This window comes from Neolamprologus brichardi, chromosome 11 (genome assembly GCF_056152115.1).
Source record: "Neolamprologus brichardi isolate AB-2024 chromosome 11, ASM5615211v1, whole genome shotgun sequence".
In the NCBI taxonomy this organism is placed as follows: Eukaryota; Metazoa; Chordata; class Actinopteri; order Cichliformes; family Cichlidae; genus Neolamprologus; species Neolamprologus brichardi.
The window spans coordinates 7,839,766-7,858,588 of record NC_142114.1 but is presented as its reverse complement, the minus strand read 5'-3'; the positions used below and the strand labels follow the sequence as shown (position 1 = coordinate 7,858,588).

The 18,823-nt window shown below is 39.3% G+C and overlaps 1 protein-coding gene across 2 annotated transcripts in view; it reads right to left on the bottom strand.

The window, feature by feature from the left end:
- ctnnb1 (catenin (cadherin-associated protein), beta 1) overlaps nucleotides 1-18,112 on the bottom strand; it is a 39,507-nt gene extending 21,395 nt beyond the window's left edge. Inside the window, exon 1 of one of the 2 annotated variants that reach the window (XM_035909512.2) lies at nucleotides 18,027-18,112. The gene's annotated coding sequence lies outside the window, so the exon portion shown is untranslated. Of the gene's footprint in view, nucleotides 1-5,626; nucleotides 5,767-18,026 lie in introns of those variants that run through there. The other variant, XM_035909511.2, reaches the window with a different exon arrangement.
- Nucleotides 18,113-18,823: the final 711 nt, after the last annotated feature.

Genomic DNA, 18,823 nt, shown 5'->3' with positions numbered 1-18,823 from the left:
TTTCCACGGCATAAAACAGCATCCTGCACGGCTGCCTCCAGTTCACCTTCAGTTTAATCAATTTAGGAGGCCAATTTTCTCCCAAACCGACAAGGACAAGGTTGTTATATCCATCTTATTAGCAGTGAATACTCTATCATTAGCAAATCAATTGCAGTTTCTATTCACAGTTGGAATGGGTTCAGCTGAGAGGGAGCTGAAAAGAATCGCCACCCTCCACCTCGGTGTTTCACGCTAACACTGAGCCATACGTAAAGCGAAGAAAACCTCCTCTTGGTGATTGTCCTAAGAAGTTCTCTTGCTCCAAAGCAGCTTATAGACAATATTGTCAAGCTGGCACATAGACGACCTTTAGCATGACTGATCCTGCATAGAGATGAATGAATATATATGTGTGTGTGTTGGAAATTTGTGTGACACAGACATAAAACGAAAAAACTGAAAGACTGAAAAATTGACAGCAGTCAAAAGCATTACACACACACACACACACACACACATACGAACAGGCCTCATTTAAAGCAACCCAGCTTCATAGTCAAGATGTTGAATAGTCACTATTAGACAGAAAACACACCTTTAAAATTTTGAGTAATTAACATTCAAAAACAAATCTAAATGCTATCACACACTATGTGCACGTGTTCTAAAATTTAAATTCAATGGAGCAAAAGTCACACTTTATCAAAGGGACAAAGTAATAATTTGTTCCCTTTTAAACCTCACAGAAAAACATCTTTAGAGAAGACGCACATTAACTACCATATACGGCATTACACAACACATGCAACCTTGTGGAGTCCACCTCTATTGAAATCACTTTCCAAAGACGACGAAAAAGCAGAAATATGAGGAAAATAAGTGGAATAAAGCAGCTGTTTGACTGGACTTTGACTTCAAGGCCTTGAAGGTATAATCAGATCACAATCGAATTCGCAGTACTTTAGAAAGCTTATCATTTAGTCTATCATAGACCAGGTTAAGTATATACATATAGACATATATAGATTACTTTGCAGTGATAAGGCATACAGAGCTTGATAACAAATCTGAAACATCTAAGTATTTATTATCTGTAGAGATAAGGCATAATATGCAGTGTGATAATAAATATGAAAGCTTCTATTGAAATGATTTTAATTTTGATCCCTGTAAGAAGACTGAGGAAAAACACGAGTACGTATGTATTAATTTAATTTTTATTCTTGTCAATGCAGTGCTGATCCAAGGGAGTAGTTTTAAACCATACATCTAGCTTATTATTAGTATCTGTGTGATTAACTATAAGTATGTAAAATACTGTATAATAATAGTGTAATTTATCAAAAACAATCACAGAATCTTTTTAGACAGAAATAGAAAAATGTTGGGCATGAAATTAAACAGTGATGCTTTGTCTAGGAAGTTACGCAAATATGTGACGAATAAAATGAGCTTAAATTATTTAGTTTGAGCATTAAGAGTAGAAAAACCCCCAACAATAATTAAGAGATGACCACAAAGTCACAGCAACGCACTGATGCCACCAAATGAGGTGCACATGTGAAGCTTCCTGAAAGCCAGAGGGGGAGCTATGCTGTTCAAAGGTACACAGACTATTTATCAGGTACAGTGTTTATGCTTTTTTTATTCTCTCCAAAAACAGTGCAAGACCTGAAAAATCAATCAGTAAGTAATTAATCCATCTGAATACAGTATCAAACAATGTACATAAATAATAATAATAACAATAATATAAAGATGGTGAAAATTACAATTACAAATTACAAATGCGCACTTCACAATTACTTTTTAATAGAAACTATTTAAGAAATGTTGAATTTCTTCTGTCTTTTGTTAAAAAAAAAAAAAATCACACTCATATTTTCTGTGCTCAAATACTCAGCAAGATTACCCTGAATATTATACTATATAATGTAAGGTGTGTTTGCATGTGTTACATATATCAAAAATTAAATTATGCACTGACTGCACTGTATAATACTGGAAATATCTTTAAAAATACAAATTGTAACGCTTTAATAATATATGGTTGTCAAAACAAAAAACAAAACACCTGCAGAGTGAGATTATTCATTTCACTGCAACAACAATGTCACTTTTTTCTGTATTATAAAACAATTCATTTTAATGCAGATTACAGAGGATATTCAGGTCCAAGAGCTTTTTAAATGTTGCATACCCAGTGAGATTCAGAAACTGAAACACTACTGGCATAATAATTCAGGCATTTTTATCTGCCGTATATAATAAAAATGTGTTAAATAACAGATGATTGCAAACAACGATAAACAATCTTATTTTGACCACATGCAAAAAAACTGAGGGCGTTTTAAATGTATAAAATGTAAATATGTGAGCTGCGACTGTGTCAGCCTCCATGCTTTTAGCAAAAAGATTACACAGCGAATTTGCACAAACTCCACCCTGCTATTGTGAAAAAGTCTCGGGAAACAAATCAGTATCATAAGAAAATTTTAAGTGACAGAGGCGTGGTTATGGCTGCCACTTTGGCTGTGTGTCTCACTGACCGTCCGGTTAATCCACTTAAGACACAATGTCCACCGACCTTCTGATCTGACACAATACCTTACACAACGCGCTACTACAAACTCATCACTAAATGCATTTTATTACATGTCTTTCCCAGCACACACATACATATAAAATCCTACTTTTTAAATAGAAATTTTAAATATTGTAGAATCCCAAGATGCAGAAATTAGCAATAAAAAAAAAAAAAAAACAACCCAGGGTCGCAGGGACTTGGCTGTGGTCGGTGTAATTTTTCATGGTGTCTTCTCTCTCGTTCGTTCTCTGTCCTTTGCATTTCCTTAACAAAAGCCTCTCTCGCACACAAACATCCACTCCACCGGGGTGACAGACAGGGAGACAAAATGGCTGAATAGTGATGGAGGGGCTACATGTTCCTTTATGTGTCGACTAATCAGCCAGCACTAACATGTGTCAACACTGCACTCGCACCCTCCTCCAAATAGGGACATTGTCCCTCAGAAAGAGGGGAAAAACTAACAATCTTTTCCGACATCCTGACAACGAATGAGAAATAAACAAATAAGAGCTTCATTCATTTATCAGAATACCAACAACGGAAAATATTGGGACAATAGCTCTCACAAGGAAATGTCTGTTAGAACAAAACCACAACATTTCCACTGATACTTTTTCTTTCTTTAACAGAAACTCGTCCTCGTGTGCTGTGTTTGCATGTGAGCTACCGTTGGAGGTTTTCTAACGACAGCTCCTGTGTGACAGCAGAGGGCTGGCCGACGGCTACCTTTTGAAGCTCGCTGCTGCAGCACTGATATCCTCCACACACGCGCACACACACATACAGTGTCATCAGTATTCTGCTAGACCTGCCTTTTCAAGCTCACTGCAATTTTATTAGTATAAACGACGGCAGACATCATCCTACCTACTATACATGAATGATCCTCTATATACCTGGGTTCCAGGACACTAAAAATAGAGAGGAAATTATCAAGACACAGCGAGAGAGAGATTTAAAATAAGGAAATAATGAAGGGACAGACAATAATACGCAACATGCTAGAGTGTCTTTTGTGAGCCTGCAAATTTGAGTCCGTATGTGAGCCAAGCCTATTCGCTCGACCGAGAGAGCAAAAAAAAAGAAAAGAAAAAAGAGGTGGAGAGATAATGAACCTGTGTCTGCTACTGCTATACGCAATCAGGAACTAACCTTGTGAATAATCAAGGCTTTGCAGGCTCAAGAGAGAGAGGGGGTGAGAGAGGAAAAGAAAGACACAGAGAGAATATAGCGCGAGTCTCTAATCCTATCAGTCCAGTCCATGGTGTGTGTGCATGTGTGTGTCTGCGTATATATATGTGTGTGTGCACGCTCCCACTGTGAAGAGTGAAAAAACAACCTGGAATCAAACCCTGAAAGCATCTGGGTTTGTGTTCGTGGAACAACGACAAACCTTCTCTCACTGAGGCCTCCTCTAAGTCTGAATCAGTGTGAGCCGCTCTGAGCCTTCCTCTGCCTCACCGCGCATGTCCGGGGTTTTGTTTTGTGCCCGTGTCTGTCACATATCGATGCCGGTGCCTGAAACGGCTTTGTCTTCAGTGCATCGCTGTCATAGCTAAGCGAAAACAAACACCATCGAGTTTGCGTCCAGCGCTTATGTTGCTGCTGGTTTGTCCGGGTGGGTCAGGTAGGAGAAGACGGTGACGGTGAAAATCATATTACGCTAATGAGAAGCTCATAAAACACTTTAAGTAAAAAAAAAACGAGAAGTTTGGTGATTTACTTTAAGAGTGGAATCAATAGCAATGCTACAAGCTTCATAAAGGGAGCTACATGTGTCGCAGGACTGTGTTTCTGCGCTGTGCCGCAATAATATGGATTTATTATTTTATCAGTCACATATATTATTGCGCACTCTCCTTTTCTGCAGCAATAGGATTGGAACAAATCACTTCTGCTTTTCAATTTGTGTTTGCGCGTGTGTGTATTTGTGACAGAACAACAGCTGATGCTGTGGTGCCATCCCCCACGAATGTGCACACAAACATTTTAAGACGCACCAGGTATGCTGTGCATTCCCGTGTGGAGCGCACAACACAGGCGTACCATTTACCTGCTAAGCTGACTGCGACATGCAGAACTACTTATTGCAATCAGTGCATTGTTCGACCTGCACACACGACCTCATACAATACAATACAAGTAATCACAAATACACGAAACAAAAGCCAAATAACACAGCAGTAATCATCTGACGTAAATCGACCGAGCAAACGATGCCGCACGTAAACAGAAACGACAAAGCCGTGGGTTTTGCCTGACGAAGTCGTCCGTTAAAAGCATATTTCTCGCCCTCCATCTTACAGCTGGCTGGCCGACAAGCAGACAAAGACACACTACCGCAGTGTGAAAATATACTGACGTAACTGGCTTCTCTGTGCCTGAGAGCTGGTCTGCATGTGTTTTACAGTGTTTTATGCTTTATGGATGGAAGCAAATGTGCATACTGTTGCACAAATTGTGAAAAATGACCTTGTGAAAAAAAAACTGCAAATTTTCCAAGAGATTTTGAGGATGAAGGAAGTTTCACTCTTCAACCTTCTTCATGTTTTTAGTTGAGATTCTCTGATTTGTGTGTATGTCAAAGCTGTAGAGCAGGGATAGTCGGGCGCTAACTGTAGCAATCTCAATTTTCAGCATCTCAGTATTTGCTCTGCTTTCCTGGGTGTACCCCACCCATCCCCCTCCTCTCCTCTCTTCTCCTCTCAGATTATTCACAGTGAAGGTTGTAAATAAAACTGCAGTATTAGATTTTACTTATGGCCATTTTCTTTCTTTCTCACTGTGGTTACTTTGCATTGACAGGCGCTGGATTTTTGAAGGAAAACAACACACTTTAATTAGAATACTCGACTTGCACATACAACTAAACTCGTCTACTTCCCACCCTTTTCTTCATTTAGCAATTTAGTATTTTCCATCCAGCAGCAAGTACTGCACATGTATTTGTCAAAGATTTAACTGGTTTATGCAGTACAAAGCCTGAATCCCAATCAAAGTAGACGTAATGTCAGTAACAGCAGTCGCTTAAATTTGTGTAGTGCAGAAGCTCACCTGGCTGAGGCAGTTGCTAGCAGGTTAAACAGCTGTCTGTACGATGGAGGCCTTCAGAGGGTGAAGCCTCTGCCTCCATTTTTTGACAGGCAAAAGACAAAGACTGGGCCACTGGCTAACGCTTACAATCCAATGCTAGTCAAAAATAGAAACACAAAGGTGGAGAAAAATTGGAAAAATAGTTAGCCATCTTTGGAGAGGGATGGGAATTCAAAAGAAAAACAAAAAGGAACAAGTGTACAGAGAGAGTTAAGGTGAAAAATAAAAATGAACAGACAAATCTAGAGAGCGGAGACATGCTAGCACTTCGCTGATCAACTTTCAACTTTGAGAGTAGGAGCAACAGATGCAGTGCTGGTGTATTGTGGATGGTATTAGGGTGAGGGACACCCCAAAATCTCCCCCACTGAGTCTATGCATTTGTTTGTGTGTGTGTGAGTGTGACAGCAGGGAGCAGCTCAGCCCAGGACGCTGCACGCAGCAAGGGGCCATTAGACATGGTAGGGTGACCCACATAAAAGATGCACAGACGCACACACATACACAAACTTGCACAAGCATGAAAGTTTTCTTTCTGCGGTCAATGTGCCATGATAACCATAAAGCTGGGATTCTTTAACATTGTGTTTAGCATGGCCATTGTCACATGGTTCTCAGGATTTGGTAGGCAACTGCTGGTTTAAAAAAAGAGCTTCACTATATTCAGCACAGATCCGAAAAACTCCTTTCAGTGATCAGACACATTCGTCCTGCTCAGTTTTTTCTGAATGGAAACTTTTCAAAGTCTATGTGTTCTGCTGTACTTTCGCTTGTGTTGCCATTTAGCACACGCTGCATATGCTCTTGGCACAAAAAGGCTTATTTTTGTAAATCAGCCAGCACTGATTTGTGCTGATAGTGAGGGGTGGAAAAGTGTGGGCTGGACAACACCAACAGCACAAGAAAATACACCTTCAAAATCACTACCTAAGCCTGGACACAGTTTCAACAGGGACTTAGTTCACACACTGATTCTGCAGTCCTTTAATTGTGTCTGTGCTTGTATGCATATTTCATCAAGTTGTGTACAATTTTCCTTTGCATGTGTAATATTTGAGCTGCTCCTCTACAACATAGATAGCGAAAAAAGTCTTTTTTTTTTTTTACATTTGCATCAAATAATCATGAGAAATATGTATATTAGTAATTTATTTACTTTAATGGTTTCAAATGTGTAACATTATAATATAACTGACTTTGTAAACAGATCGGTGTTTTTGTTTTTTTGCTTTTTACAAAGGCATAAGACACAGCAGGTCTCTGCTAATGTGGCAATGCTGTGGTCTGCTACAACCAAAACACTCCTGCTGCAAGAACATATGTAATGTTTAAATATTATTATCATCAACGTAAACGAATAGAATTGACTCAAACTGCTACCACTGCAATTCATTTCTAACTATTTCCATTTACACTGTCTATCTTAAAAGTTATAAAAAACAAAACAAAGCACAAATCTTAATAAGGGTTGGCTAAAGTAGTTTTAGTACTACAAATAACTATTTTAAATTTACTTTAGTTTAGGAAGAGGTGTCGGTGATAAATATCTATCCCTCCAGCATTTCAGTATTACAGGTGTTTAGGACACTTATGACCACGCTAGATAAACAGAGGCCTGAGGTGTTTATTGAGTGTAAACTGATCAATGGGCCTCCTTCAGTGTACATATAAGGAACCTTTCATGATTATTTACAAACCTAAATCTAACATAAGAAAAAAACAAATCAGGATCCGTGTGCAAACAGTTGATTCATCATTTTAGAAAGTTGCCTCGAGTTCTCCGAGGTGCAGAAATGGTTGGTCGATCATTTTACTTGGTCCTAAGGCGCCTACACGCTGTGAGATTTCAGCAATGCTGCAGTAACTGCACTGCAATCCACAGTCTGCCGCATAGATCTAATAAACTTGTCTGTGACATTAAGTTGGATGTATGCAGGTTGAAAGCCAACTGAAAATGAAGGTTGCGAGACACAGCTGCGGTCTCTCCTCTGTTTCCTTTAATCCTTGCACTCAGTGAAAAACGCATTACTACCGGACACATCATCATCCAAACATCCGAACGACATTTTCTTGTTTCCTGGTCATTTTGCATGCTTTACCACCACTGATTTACTACACATTTGTCTTCATTCACAAAGCATTTCTGCCTGTGATCCTGAAGGTTGTTTAGTAGACAGCAGAAACACTACAAGATATTTATCCTGCATTACTAATTCTGTCTTTATTAGTAGGAATGCCTATTTTTAAGTCTCTATCACTGTGTGAGATATCCATCTTTTAGATTGATACATAGGTACTTTATTGATCCCACAAGGGAAATTATTGAAAAAGATGTCATCACAACTATTTCACATAGCTCATTTTTTTTCCGCTGAGAAATGCCCAATATTGCAGTCTATAGATATAAATGTTTGAAGCTAGGCTGCTAGATTGCATTGGTGCTTTACAGTGATCTACCACTGCTGGTACATATTCCTATATATACCTTTTGTGGCATGCTTTGAATGTGATTAGGCATATTATTAATTTGACTGAGTCAGGTTCTTTACCAACTCCAGTTAAAAAAAACAACAACTTTGTGTTCTGTAATAAATCTTGAAACGCAGCTTTTTGCCCCCCTTAGATAATTACAGTTTGGCTGCCTAGCTCCACTTTCACACAGTAGACAGATTGTGGAGTTGGTGAGTTGGCCTGTAGTTCTGAAACTCTCCTTCTTTCATTATCCTTATCTCTCCATATCTCTCTCTCTCCTGCCCCCACAACACACACGCATATACATTGCCAGAGGGATTTGCAGCAGCTAGGCAGAGCACGCGTGTGTGTGTTTGTGTGAGAGCACATGCACAGCGGGGAGTTGCCAATTACAGCAGTGATTAAAACCCAGTAGTGTGGAAAGATAGAGGAAGAGGAGAGAGAGAGACGGGAAGGAAGAAAGAAAAAGAAAAGAAAGCGATATGGACAGACAGACAGACAGACAGTCAATGATATAATGAAGGAGAAGACAAACGCACCCCTCCACATGCAGCCTTTTTCATAAATGTTACAGGATGTTATTTGTGATATTTATGGACAGCCTGAGTCAAAATTTCAGTAAATGGTTTGCTGCAATTTTCAAGAGAGGCTCTTTACACGTAACTAGAGATGTATCAAAAATAACCAGCGTCGCAATTATAAGTGTCAGCATCATTTCAGACAATCACAAGTGTGTTGAAGGGGCGTACGCCACAAATTAGCCCCGATACCTTGTGTGTCGTAGCATTACACACACAGTTGTATTTAGAACCAAGTAAAGAGTTGATTGACAGACCTGACATGGATTTAAAATGAATTTAGAGAAATTTTCTCTCTTGCTGATATTGTCCACAGGATGAGAGTCGGATCCACAATCCAGTGGGACTGATTTCAACCCTGTCCAGCATTTACTTCTATTAACCACAGGAAATCAGCATTTCATGCCTCATATCACAAAGAAAAAGACAGAGAAATGCTTCAAACTGTTTAAATAACAACAAAAATTGCTCAAAATGAATCTGCGGCAAGGAAGAACAGAGGGAAAGGGCCGAATGAAAGACAAGCGAATGACCCTGGCCGATGTGTTCCCCTCTGCTCCTTTTCTCTTGCTGCCACCACACTGATGACTGCGAGGAGAGGAGGTGTGAGTAGAGTGGAAAGGAGAGGAGGAATGAAAAGGAAAGGAGACAAATATAGCATACAGGACAGGAAACTGATAAAGGTTCTCAATGACCAGGTCAAAGAAAAAGAAGAGGAGAAGCTATAAGGATGTTTAGACACTTATAATCTGATCACTTTAACAGCCTTACAGTCCCCATGGGTGTTCATAACATGTATAATGGCCAAAAAGGGAGTAAATGATGCATCATTTCTAGATTATCAGGCCATTTCACTGTTGTTTGGCTTCCTCTCTTGAGGCGAATATTACAAATTCTTCAGTTCTGCCTGTGCTGACAGATCATTCTGTTGACTAATCGGAGGGTATACGGTGGTTTGAGGCTTTCGCAATGACGCCGGAGCTGGTTTCCATCTTCAAGACCTGGTTTCTGTTCATACACAATTCTAGTACTGAAAAACAACCTAGTCCAACTTTTCAAGCAAAGTAGTCTCACCGGCTCGAACATGCATCTGACAAACTCACATGAGCTGTGTGAGATGTTAGCGTTTCACATAATGTGTGTGATTTAACATTGCTTCTGAATTCATATCAGACGCAATGTTGGTGTAGTTACAATCAGGAGGTCCTGAAATTTGCGCTATGCACTGATTATTAAGTTGACATGAAATATATATGGATAATGTCTACCAATCATTTAACACCATGTTGTTTTCAATCCTCCAGTTTTGTCTGGTGGACTTGAGATTTCCAAATGAATACTAAAACTCCTCATAGAGTAAGAATCAGACTGTAACTGATTGCAAAAGCACTGAATACCCAACAAAAAATATCACTGATACGATGACCAAGCATGTTGAACAGGACATAGCAATGCAAAATCACAAAATAGCTACATATGAATTAATCTGGGTGAGTGAAAGGTCTGTGTTGAGCAAAGTGTCTCTCAATTACCGTCATGTTTTGTGTTTCAACAATTTCTGTGCTGTCTTACGGACTGGAGAAGCTGCTGTGCCCCAGTATCGCTGCCATTGTGACGCTTACAGTCAAATTCAAACAACATTTTAATGACCAACAAATTAGAGGGTAAAAGTTGTTGTTGTACTCATTGAGTGAAAATGTACTGTCCGTTATGGTAAACCTGTCAAACAGCGGCATATTCTCCGCCACAAAGAAGAACAGAAAATGGCTCGAGACACATTTTCAATACAAATGTGATACTTCGCATCTCAAAGCCGAATTAAAATTCCTTGATTTCTTTTATTCATCATATCGAAAGCCAGGCAGCTTCTTTTTAAGGAAGCCAACGGACAGTTTGATGTTTGTGCATGATGGTGTGCGGTGTGAGTGTGTGTGCGTGCGTGTGTCTGCAGAGTGGCAGGTGAGTGAGCTATCTGCAGTGCTCACACACTCACCCCCTGCTGTGTTTAATCAATACAATTCTGAATTCCAGCCTTCACACACGTCCGCGCACGCAAACACACATGCACGGACAGACACAGCTTTGCAATATCTTTCTGCACGACGCCGAGGGAATACTAAATATGAGCAACTTCACACTTACGCTGCTAAGTGCATACGCAGTGCACTCACATACCTGCCCCCCCACACACACACACACACGAGTGGGCGAATGTGTGTTTATATGTGCGTTTCTCTGTGGATGTGCGATATGTGCGTGTGTCCATAACGGGCCGGAGATAATTAATTCTAGTTCATCGTGTCCACCGGGAGAGCAGAATATCAAGCTTGAACGAGAGACGTGTGCGCGTGTGTTTGTGTGTGCGTGTAAGAGAGGCTCTCGAGAAGATTCGGAGCAGCAACTGGATCGATTTGAGTTCACCCGGAATGGAGAGAAGATGAGTGGAGACAAGCAAAAAAAAAAACAATAAGAAACAAAAAATAGCTACTTTCAGCTACTCCCTCATTCACCAGGGGTCTGCACAGCGGGTAGCTCCACATATTTGATTTGGCAGATTTTTACACCGGATGCCCTTCTTGATGCAACCCCAAAGGGATTGGTGTCTCCTCCTGGGAATGAAACACGGAGCTTTTGCTCGATAATCTGCACAAACTACTGCACTATGGAGCCACTAATAAGAAAGCAAAAATAATATATCCTAATATTGGTAGGACTTTCTGGAAGCTGGTCTTTCTGGATAGAGTTAAAGGCTAAAAGCAGCTAAACTTCAAACTACTGCGTTCAATGCAAAAAATGTTTAGCCTCAGCCCCTCCCCCCCACCTGAATCAGGAAGTGGACAGAAAGGTCAAAGGGCATGTTGAGATGTTTTCTGTATGACTTATGAGGTATTTCTGCATTTTTGGCTCTTTTAAGACAAGATCACAAATTATTGAGGACATCAATGTTCGCGGCTATTTCTTTCTGCTTTTCTTATACCTTTATTACAAAAGTATTGAAGTGAATTCATATTAGGACCCTTTCTTCTGCGATTTTCTATGAACAAGAATAAAACAATTCCTAATTTTGTTACTTGTTGGAGAACAGCAATACCACTGTGCTCTGAGAAAATGTTTTTCCAGGTAGAGAAAATCTCACTTTGGGGAATTAATGAATGTGTTGGTGCTTTCAAAAAAATCTAATAATAATCATAATAATAGTGGTAATAACAGCAGGAAGGAATCTATAATGCCTTTCAAGGCGTATCATCACTGCTGTGGGTTTTTTATCTTGATGCAAATATCTCGAGTAATCCAGGCTTATTTTTTTCTAATTCACACGTTGTTGTGTTTTCAGGTTCTTGTCTTGTCTTTGCTATTTTCAGATAATATTGTGCGACATTATATTTCACATGAATTTAGAAAGCAGCAGAGTGCAGTCAGTTAATTAGGCAGTAAAAATCCTGGGGATAACATGGAGGTGTGTTGCACTGCGAGTACAAATCTGACTCAGAAACTATTTACGTGCCGTTCTCGAAACCTCCCAGTCCCATCCCTGCTGTCGATCTCTGAGTAAAAATAACTGTATTAGGAAAAATGTGAAAGTGGGCCGTTTTTAGACAGAAGATAATTAAGCCGAATATGGAGTCTGTTTTTCTTTCCTTTTTACCTGTCACAGTTTCCCTCTTCTTCCCTTTCGCCTTCCCTCGTTCAGTGTTTTCTGTCCCTCATGACACCTTGCCCCCCTCCCTTCCTCCCTCCACACACACACACACGCACACCAACCAGCTTCCCTGCTGCGAGAGCAAGCACTCATCTCACATGATCACCATGACGATATAGAAATATGAATTATGCATAAAGGCAGCCTCGCCTCGGCTGCGGGTACAAAGCTGTGTGGGTGATATTCTCCTTTCATACGATAGGGGAAATGTCCCCTTCGTATTAATAATATAATAATCTACTCCGCCACATTATTGTCTGCCGTGTTACCGTCTCATAGATGCATGATTTGTAGGGTGTACCGCACATTTAATGGCCTTGTACACAAGGAGCAAGGAACCATTAGCAAATTTAATTTAGGAAATATCTGAGTGGTGTGTGTGTGTAAAATTAAAATCAGCATGAACGATAAAAACATTGTCTTCATATTTCAACACTAATCACAGAAACACAGAGCTAATTTCAGAACGGCCTTTAAATAGACTTTAACAGCACCGAGGGGAATGTAATTATCTTCTGCTGACTTTGCGTTTCTACCCTCATTGTGTCATTTGAAGGTCACACCGCGGTTAAACACCCCTCCAACGAGAACAGATAACAGGCATGCAAAAATGCAATACAGTATCAATATATTGCACGCCATCCATTGCTTATCAGTGTGAGTCCTAATTGTATTGTATTTCATCAGCTCAGTATTGAAGGCTTCCTAACAGCGGAGCAGCATGAAACAGCTCTCTGTGTCTAAACTCTGGCATGAGCCATCTATCTAATAGACCGGCTATTATTAGATATTTGTCTCACACAAATTTGACACTGAGAATATTGAAGTTGCAACAGATCTAGTGTTGACAGAGACAAAAAAAAAAAAAGGATGTCTATATTTGCCAAGAAAAAAAGCAGCTCCTGAAAGTGCAAATAAAACAGAAGAGGCCCTGAGAGGCTGTGAATCATCAGGAATGTGTACTGTACAATATCAGGTAAAATGTAGCTTTACAGCAGCATGTGTTTTCTGTATACTGCAGTAGGTTTTAGCTGAGCCAATGAGCAGAAGAGTCCTTGAGGCATCGTCTAAAAAAACTGGTTGGAAATGGCTGGAACACACACAATATATCAACCACAAAAAATCGCATTAAGATCTGGCTATTAATATTTTTTATCCCAGCAGGCAAAGCCAAATGACCATATTACTGTTCATCTCTGACAATTGAACAAAATAACAGGTCCGGTAATTCACGCTTTGGTGTAATTCATCCCTGTCATTACACATAATCAAATTTTATTATTAACTATTAACAGATTAGCAAATTATCTTGTAATTGTGGTCAACTTTCACGCAGTCGTTTTTATTTATTTATGTATTTTTTTGCAGCTTGGAATATTCTCCAACAGCTTTCAATGTTAGTTCCCAGTGTGAGCAGTGCCTTGAAGGAAACACAGAGTGCACTGGTAAAGACTAAGGTAGAGAATAAATAACATTTCAAGTACTTGTCCAAGTCTGTAAAATCTGTATGGAAAATTCTCTATTAAAAACAAACAAATATTGAAATTTGAACTTTTTGAAGAAGTATTCTCTTTGTAAACCGTGCCAGCAGCCCACTTGTTGACAGCACACTATATCCTACAACTGTAAAGGCAATAACATTGTAAACTGTGAGCTAAATACGCCATATCCAATTAAAAAGATGCTGCTTTATAAACCCATCTGTTCAGAGTTTTGCCAACATAATTAGCATTGCGAAATCTTCACCAGATTTTACTGTATATTTACAGTGTAGAGGATTCAAGGTGTAATTTAGTATTTTTTCCAAAGTGAAATATGTAAAATTCTTGTTACAGCACATCAATGTTACTGCTTTTACCACAAGTTATAACATATTTTGAAATAGCCACATAATAGCCATGCAATGGCATTTTTGCCTGTAATTTAAGTTACATTGCTAGTATGTTTGCTTGCATATAAATGCATTGCAATACCGCCTCCTTCATGTAGCAAGGCCTTGATGTTTTACCTTAGTGGTATGAGTCTAAATATCTACTCAGTGGTAGACTTTAGCTGCACACTAAACAGGTATGACAGTAAAGGGTGCAGGTGTGGCTGTGGATGTGTCACTTTGGTAGGTGTGATGGTGCTGACGCTCCCGCCTGCCTCCCTGACACCTCCTCAGTATGTAAGAACCATCTCTCTCACTGCATTATTTAAAGGTGGAGAGCAAGGCGCAGACAGGAAGAGAGGCAAAGGGGACAAGAAGTGTAAGAGAGAGAATCAGGTAGCCTTCACTAGCGCATATTTCAACAAAGTGACTGAATTATAAAAGTCTGAAAAACATAGCTAATTACAGCACTCTTTATCCTCCATATTTATCCCTCTCTATCCCTCGCCGTTTCCCATGTGCTTTCTCTCCTCTCCCCTCTGTTGTTTCTGTTTGTTTCTCCACCGCATCTCCTCTCTTCCCACCTCTCTCCCGCTAGAGTTAACAACTTGCCGGAAGAAATATGATTAGCACAGCAGAGAGCCACAGTTTGCTGGAGAAGTGACACACACAGGCAATATTCCCCAGCTGTGCTTTGACAGAGGGAAATGGAGGAGAGAGGAAAGGTAAAACAGAGACAGGGTGTGTGACTGATAATAATAACAGGGCAGCACAGCAGCCCACTGGTTAATTTAGTTGGCTTCTGTGTTGAGTTTGCATGTCCCCCTCTAGTGTTTGCTGGGCTTCTTCCCACATCCCAAAAACAGACAGGTCATGGGGACCGGAAAAGTCTAAATTGCCCCTCAGCGGGACCGTTTGTGTAACTGTATTATCCATATGATGCAGTGGTGGCCTGCTTAGGGAGTTTCCCTGTCCTCCTCTCTCAGGGCACATGCAGACAAAGCCTAGTGCTGCTGCCCCTGCTATATAACCAAGCATTGTCATTTAGGAGTCACTAATTATGATAATATATCCATCCATAAAGGGTAAAAATGTGTAAGACTTACTTTTCAGAGATTATGTAGGTAGCAAAAAATCAGTTGAAAAGCCCTAAATAACATAAAAAACTGTTTACCTTTGCCAGCATCATTCTTTGGTTATCATTCAAGTCTCCTCTATCAATGTCTGTGCATCTTCCAGTTTGAAAATAAGAAAACCCTGTGCAAATTGCAGGAATAAAATAATGAAATAACATGAACAGCATTAAAGTTAAAAGTGGAAAATTAAAAAGAAATGGTTCAGTGGCCATTTTAACCTGTTTTTTTAATAATGCAGAATCTCTGATTAAGCAAAATTCATGAGCTGTTTTTGGACGTATAAGAAATAAATATACAGACAATGACAATGCTATCAGCTGATGATGCAGTCTCAGGTCCTTTCTCTAAAAAACCTTGTGTGACTTTTGAAAAAAGTTAGTTTTTAGCCGTCTCTGAATTAAAGAAAAAATAAAGGGTGCAAGAAAGAACGGCGAGGGGTGAGGGAGAGTAACGGAGGCTTTGAAAAGGGAAAAGGCTAGAGGGGAGGGAGGGAAAGCGAAGTGGTTTTAGGCCGGTGAAAGCCAGCAGGTCACAGAGGTTCCCTTTAAATTTAGAACAAACCACAAACGCTGAATGTCTACTCCAAAAGGCTGAATGACTGATTATAATGGCTGCCTGTTTCGATCTCATCCCGTCAGCCTCTCAGCATTGCTTTCTTAAGCGTGCTGTGACTGGTGAGCTAACATGTGGGCTGGCCTGCTATTTACAATTACAATTTAGGCGTTTAGCTGAGGCCTTTATCCAAAGTGACTAACAATAAGAGAAGCAGAGGGAAAAAAAGGTTATAGTGTGTGTTATTCCTGTGATCCTCAGCTTCCTGGTAAAAAGCAAGAGCGAGAGACAACAAAGTGTGAAGACCTGAAGGACAGGTGCAGCGAGCACAACAAGATATGTATCGTACATTTTTACAATGAGAGAGAAGCAAAGTGATATTGTTTTTACACACTATGATGACACAGCTGCTGTATTATATTTTAAAACACAGGTTTTTCTTATTTGTCTTTGTGTATGAGATCATTTTAGCTATGCTCCTGAACTATTAAAAAAGTACAGAAAATGTGTCCTTTTATTAATGTTTTGTTGTTTTAGATTAAATCAGAATGTCAAATTATTAGAGTCTGATCAGCTATTTAGGTTAACACAGGAGGCAGTCACACAGACTGGAGACACAAACCTATCCCCTCAACAAAAAAATAATATGAGAGTCAAGTTTGAAGTGCTTTCAACCAATCCTTCATGTCCTCCATCTTTAAACATCAGGGAGACGACAGTAAGTGCCAGTTTAAAGGGTCAGCGACCCCTCCCCCCACATTCATTTTGCTAATAATCCTCACTGCAGTCTGACATTACAAACCTACAGGTCCTTACAGGTAACTGTGCCACACTTTCTAACAAACAAAGTCAAAAACCCATCAGTTACAGCCGACCGTCTCACTGAAAATAGAAAATCATGATCATGATCTGTATTTGATTCTGCAGTGTGTAACAGTTGCAATTTTAAGCACTGCGTTAGAGCACAGAGTAATGCGTGGGACACCTATCGCAACAATCATCAAAATAACCCCACACACGCACAAACAAACACAAGAAAAGAAGAAATTAGCTTCTGCAATAATGTGAAAACACACAAAATAATCTCTTAAATGTGCTGGTTTTTATTTCTTATATTGGAAATAAGTTAAATCTGACAAATATAGCAATACCTCTGAATAATATTTTTATAAGCATACACATAATTTACTCGATGGCATTCACAGAGCTGGCGTCCAAACATAGATTTTCTCTGTCTTCTGTTTTGTGTAAATTCAGCCGCAGTTCGATTTATCTCGCTCACTGTCAAAATGCTGTTTTTAACTGAACTTGATTCCTGCATTGATTGGCCAGAGTGGGGGTTTGAGTCTCCTCCCTTTTTTATGGTATATAGCCGAGTAACCTGTTGTTATGTTTTCATGTGAGTTTTCCTTAAACCAAAACCTGAAGCATGAACACTGAGTGTATCCCTCCAATTCCGCATATAATAAAATCTAATGAATCCTTTTTGCTATAAAATGTCAAAAAATAAATAAATCTAATACCAGCAACATGTGTATCAATTTTGTAGCAATAATAAAACCACAATGTCACATATTTAGGTAAAAAAATCTATTAAACACTGTAGTTCTTCTGAGACCTGTTTTTAAACCCTTATATATATCAGACGGTGTAGACAAAAACTTCTACTTATCTGCCCTTGTTAGCCAGTACTAAGCCAATATAGTCCACACTGCAAAATGATCTTACTCAGTTTGTATCTAAAGAGAAGCTCAAGGAAAGCGTTCTTATTCAAAATGCAACAGCAGTTACGTTACTGCAGTTTTTTATTTTTAGTGCACTTTTTATTTCTCATGTGGACTAACTCAATCCAATGCAAAAAGGAAAGACAACTACATTTAGGAATTAGAGACTACTTCTAGATTTACTTCTTCAGTTTCAAGAATTCATTTTACAGTTAGTGGAAACAGTCAGAAGATAAATGTCTTGAAAGCAGGCACCATTTTCTAAGAAGAGGACAGCACAGAAAACATCAGAAGAATGCAGAACATAACCAAACAGAGCAGGTACTCACTCGGATAGATGTAGCAATAGCCCATAAAACACATCACTAAAATGCTGGAGTCTGTCTACTATCCTGTCAGGGTGCAAGCTAGTTGCCTTGGCCCTGGCTGGGCGTTATTTGTGAGCCAAATCCTTAAAGAACAAGAAGCTTTCTCTGTGCCTAAACCTGCCGACAGACAGGGGGCTTTGAAGGCCCCCAACTGAGCTCGGCACAGAGCTTTGAAGCCAACTGAAAACTCTGCTTTATGGGGCTAAATAAAAGCGAGGAAAAGGGGAAAGTTATAAAAAGCAGAGAAACACAGAGCACTCTTTTTTTTTTTGTTGTTTTGTTTTTTTTCTCTGCTTGCTCATGGTTGTGAGTTTGTGTGCAGCTTGGTGAGTAATTGCACAGCTAGTCTAGTCTAGACACGTTCAAAAACATATGTGAATCTATCAGTGAGGATGCAGTGTCTACATCTGCTCAAAAATATTAGACAATTAGCCCCAAATTGCACGTTAATAACATTTATTTGAAAAAAAGAATTATAGCAAGAACACACTGAAATGTATTCACAAAATGTGTGTGTTTAAAGTAACCATTTGTTATAATTTGATAAATTTACAGCTAAGTAAAATAAAGAGCTACAGCTAAAAGGAAATCACTTAATAAATAAAGTTATGTATTTATACACTAGTTATTTATATACATGTTTATGCTGACTTAAATCAGTTTTTTATGTTTTAAAATCGTTCAAAATAAATATAAACAAATAACTGCACAAATCTTATTTTTTCCCCTAACAAAAAAAAAATCAAATATTGGTCTAT